Genomic DNA, 5,718 nt, shown 5'->3' on the forward strand with positions numbered 1-5,718 from the left:
CCTCAAACTTTGGTTCTTACCTTGGTGTGCCTGAAGGAAGTGGTTGGCCACGGTGGAAAGGACCTTGCCCTTCAGTAAGTCTTTTGCAGCTGTCGAGATTGAGGAGAGATGCTGCTGTATGCGTCTTCGTAGTTCTTGTCCTGTTTGTCCCACATAGATCATCGGACAAGAACAGGTAAGTACATAAATAACGTTCTTTGTTTTACAGTTGGTATAGTGGTGTAACCTAAATGAAGAGTGGTTATTGGGATGTACAAAGGTATCAGTCACCATTACGCGAGAACAAACAGAACAATCCCCACAGGGGAATGATCCCCTCAGACGTTGACCCCTCCCTAGTGAGGTGGTGGGGCGTACAAAGTGGCTGGAGGTAAGCACATCCTTCAAGTTACGGGCTCTTCTGGGGATGACTTTTGGTTTCTCAGCTATGTGTGTCTGGAGCCTGACATCACTACGGAGGATATCCCAATTATTTTTAAGGATGCGGTAAATGTCGGACCACTGGTTGTTATAAGTGGTTATCAAACATGGTTTCCCTTCTGGGTTACGGGTTTTTGTTGATAATAGGGAATGGCGATCACTGTCCCTTGCCCTAATAAAGGCTTTTGAGATCACCTTCTTGGGATAACCACGGGCCAAAAAGCGTTCGGTGAGATTCCTTGAGTGGTTCATGAAGTCACTGATGTTACTGCAATTTCTTCTCACCCGAAGAAATTGGCCCACCGGGATGCCTTCTTTGAGGTGTTGCGGGTGGAAGCTAGAAAAAGACAAGAGCGCATTAGTTGCCGTCTGTTTCCTATAGAGAGTGGTAGTGAGGTTGGTCCCCTGTATATTAATCTTCAAATCCAGAAATTCGATTGTGGTGTCCGAAATATTGGAAGAGAGCAGAATCTTCCATGGGTTGGTGTTTAAATCTTGAATAAAGTTCACACAATCATCACGTGTCCCCTGCCATATCAACAGTATATCGTCGATATACCTGCACCAACCTGCCACGTGTGTGGTGAACATGGCCAATTGGTACACAATGCGCTCCTCCCACCAACCCAAAAATAGGTTGGCATAGGAGGGAGCGCATCGTGCACCCATGGCCGTCCCGGAGATCTGCTTATAGTGAGAACCATCAAAAACAAAGGAGTTTTGGTGCAAAATCAAGGACAACAAATCCAAGATAAAGGAATCATGGCGTCGATCCAGGGAGCCCTCCTTGTTGAGAAAATACGCAACAGCATCAAGACCCACCTGATGACCGATGATCGTATATAAGGACTCGACATCGAGGGTGACCAACAGTGCCCCCGTAGGAATGGTTCGGCCTTCAATTTGCTGGATAAAATGGGTAGTATCTCGTTCATATGCGGGTAATCTGGTAACAAGTGGCTGTAGAAAAAAGTCGACATAGGCACAAAGTTTCTCATTCAGCCCCCCAATACCCGACACTATAGGCCTACCTGGTGGTTCTGTGAGGGACTTGTAAATTTTAGGCAACATATAAAATGTGGGGATCTTCGGGTGGTCCACCGTCAGGAATTTGTGTTCTTTCTTGGTGATAATACCATACTGTAGTGCTGCTTTGAGGATACGATCAATCTTACTTTTGAACACCTGAGATGGATCTGAAGGCAACAAAACATAAAATTCTCTGTTATTTAATTGCCGTTTAGCTTCCTTAGTGTAAAGTTCAGTTGGCCAGATCACAATGTTGCCCCCCTTGTCAGCCTCCTTAATAAGGAAGTCTTTATGGTGTTGTAAATCTCTCAAAGCCTGCCGTTCTTGTTTGGAAAGATTTTCCATTTGGTTTCTGTCAGGTCTGAGTTTTTTAATATCCGATGTAACCCGATCGTAAAAAATTTGGATAGCCGGGCAGAGTTTAAAACTCTGAGTATTTTGAGAGGGGGCTGAGGTGGGGAAAGGTTTCCTACCTGTAGGTACATCATTTTCTTCCAGAAGATCCAGGAGATCTCTCAAGACCTGTCTGTCATCAGCAGGTAGGGTGTCCAGAGCGGATGGCTGATGATGGAGGAATTTAAACATTAGCTGTCGACAAAATAAATAGACATCCTTTGTAAGTTCAAACTTGTTCAAGATGTTCATAGGAGAAAAAGATAAACCTTTTTGTAGAACTTTAACCTCCAATTCAGTGAATTGGTAAGAAGATAAATTTATAATCTGTAAGTCACCTGTGGTGTCCTTTTTACCGCGTGCAGGTCTCTCCCTCTTGTATGAGGGAGACCAATCTCGATGCCTGGCACCTCTTTTCTTATTGGATGTTCTAGTTCCCTCATCCTGGGAGGACTCTTGTTCACTGATATCCGAAGAAGTGGGTTCACTTGATGCCGTTTCCGCAGTGGTGGCATTGTGTCGGGGACGTTGGAAGGTACGGCGTCTATTGCCTTTATGAATCCATTTGTAGACTTTTCCTTTTTCATAATCTTTTTTATCTCTAGCAAATTTTTCTTTTTTGCCCTTGATAATGTCCCGTTCATACGTGTCAATGGTTTCCTTTAATTTAGTCTGGAACGGAATGATTAGTGTCTCACGGTCGAACTTTTCAAGATTGATTTCCAATCTTTTGATCTGTTCACGTATTTTACATAACAGCGCCCTATCATGGTCCAGAAGCATGTTAATCAGGATGCAGGAGCACTGGTGTAGGCCTTTCTCCCAGCGTTCTTTATCGGAGGGTTCTACTTCCCAAGATGGGAAGATATGCACCCTAAGTCCCCTGGGGGACATTTTGAGTTTATGATATTCCTCAAGGCTTCTAATATTCCACCAGACTCGTGTTAGTGCTCTGTGTGCTTCCATTAATTCATTACTTACGATCTTAAAATCATGATCAGGTCCTGTCGTATATCCATCCACAAAAACTGACGAAACCTGGTTCGTCCAGGCGGCCTCTCGAGCCTTTAGGTCCATCTCTGAGTATTGAAATACAAGAAATCACATACAATATGGCGAATAAAAAACGTCTAATGCGCGAAAAGAGGCCCAAAGAAACACACTGTATGAAAGCCAGTGTGAAAAAATAATCTAACAATGAGGGGATGAGGGCCAAAAGGGTAATCGGGTAACACCCATAATAAATCCAGAACAAAAGAGTATATACAAGAGGGTGTACATGAAATAGGATCATACAACTTTATTTGAAAATTTACAAAGGCATGGTTAAAAGCATTTAAAAAGCACTAATAGTGCATAAGACAAAGAACAAAACATTAGTCCTGGCAGGTAAAAAATCAAATAAGGCAGTGGAGTAGGCAAAGGATACAAAAAATGTCATAAAGTAAATTCAAGATACATAAAGATATAGAGATAAATTCATATTGTCATCGTATCCAGCAGATAATATATGTACAAGTGCAATTAATGATCCATAGTTACCTACATGAATGTAATGTATAGATCACAGCAAAAGCCAGGAACTAAGGAGGAATCCCCACGCGTTCCGCCTGTGCAAGCAGGCTTCCTCAGGGGTAGTGTGTAGTCTTACATGTAACAGAGTATATTTATATGGTGTTCCCTACCGCTGGAGCCCAACACCCAACAGGTGTGAGTTGCGGTCCACCGCGGTGGCGTGCGTGCCAACCGCCGGAAACGGGAGGTCCACGTGATCGGGAACCGGAAGTTGAAGTTACATCACTTCCGGGGGAAAAATTGAAAGAAATTTCATGCGCATGCGCAGAATGATATGACGGCCGCGATCGGATGGTGGGTGTGAATATAAAGAAAAAATATATATAATTGAATTGGCATGTGAGTGTGTGTAAAGTAAGTGTTGGGCTCCAGAGGCAGAGAGCGAAAAAACAATTAAGGCTCAGTGTTAACTCTAACAATGATAAATACGATATAAAAGTAGTAGCAAAAGACGTAAGGTGCATATAGTTTTTGTATAATCGCAGAAAGGACCTAATAAGGGTCTAAAAGACCAAATAACGAATATAAAGTCCAAAGACAATTAAAATAGATGAATGAAGGGCCCATGCTTGTGAGCCAGTGGTTAGGAGAGGTCATGTTTGGGCTGATATTCCCAGATCTTGATACGGTGGATGGACAGGGTCTCCAAAGGGATTATTCGGACAGGAGGCACATCGTGACATGGTGAGCAGGAGGAGGCAATCGCAATAGGAATACTACCTTGAGGTACCTAATATAGAAAGTCAAACACATAGATACATGAGAATGTTTGTGAGGAAATAAGTGAAAACAGTTAATGTGCATTCGGGAATTACATGGATCATAATAAAATTATAAAGATGCACTGTGAAAAAAGAGACACGAGTGGACAAAAAGAGAGCCTAGTGATAATCCTGGTGAGTATGAACCTGAGCCTGTGGGCACCAGGTCCACGGAAGGGGTCCCAAGGAAAGGACCAGGGGCATTTTTAAATGCTTTTAACCATGCCTTTGTAAATTTTCAAATAAAGTTGTATGATCCTATTTCATGTACACCCTCTTGTATATACTCTTTTGTTCTGGATTTATTATGGGTGTTACCCGATTACCCTTTTGGCCCTCATCCCCTCATTGTTAGAAATTTAATGTTCTGTTATCGGTCGAGTCTTGTTTTTCTCTTGGGGCTAGGCATTCTTTCTGGGAGAGCTTCTGGGTTATTTTGAAGGCATCTTTTAGGATCTCCTTAGGGTATCCTTTTTCCTTGAATCGTCTTTGTAAGATTTTTGATTGTTCCTTGAACGTGGAATCTTCTGAGCAATTTTTTCTAATACGCTTGTATTGGCTATAGGGGACATTATTTAGCCAGCTTCTGTAATGTGCACTGTTATAGTCGAGAAAGCTATTCACATCAACAGATTTGATATAAGTGCTTGTAATGAGGCCATTCCTATCGGTGTTTGTTGATATCAATAGGTCAAGGAATTCAATGTGAGTTGTGGAAAAATTCAAAGTAAGAGAGATGCCCCAGTCGTTTTGGTTAATTGCATTGACAAAGTCAATTGCTTCCTCTTTGTTTCCTTTCCAGACGATAAAGAGATCGTCTATATATCTTTTAAATAGTTTTATTTTGGAGGTGTATTCCGGGTTATTAAGAATAAAGAGGGACTCAAATTCGCCCATAAAGATGTTTGCGTAACTAGGTGCGAACTGAGTCCCCATGGCCGTGCCTCTTTTTTGTTGAAAAACTTGAGTTTGGAAGCTGAAAGTATTGTGCTCAAGTATGAATTTAATACTTTGGATTAAAAAATCTCCTTGAGCTGTAGGTAGAGAGGAGTCTATTTGGAGTGTACTTTGAACTGCTTTAATGCCTAAATCATGGGAAATGTTGGTGCATAATGCAGTTACATCCATCGTCAGTAGGCTGAATGTGGTATCCCAATGGAGGAGTGCCAATTCTGTGATTAGCTGGGAAGAATACCGGAGGTAGGTGGGAAGGGCCTTAACATAAGGTTGCAAATAGGAGTCCACGTATGCCGATAGATTGCATGTAATGGAGTTGATCCCAGATATTATAGGCCGACCCGTTGGATTGCTGGGGTCTTTGTGAACTTTGGGAAGGTAGTAAAATAAGGCCATCCGTGGGTGGGTTGGAATAATGAAGTCATGTTCTTTTTTAGTTAGAATCCCCATGCCATGGGCTGTTGAGATGAGGGGTTACAGCAATTCCAGATGTTCCGTACTGGGATTATGGTCTATTTTTTGATAATAATCCTCGTCTGAGAGAATCCTGAGGCTCTCTTTGATGTAGTCTACAGTATCCAGA

The sequence above is a fragment of the Engystomops pustulosus genome, chromosome 7 (genome assembly GCF_040894005.1).
Source record: "Engystomops pustulosus chromosome 7, aEngPut4.maternal, whole genome shotgun sequence".
Lineage (NCBI taxonomy): Eukaryota > Metazoa > Chordata > Amphibia > Anura > Leptodactylidae > Engystomops > Engystomops pustulosus.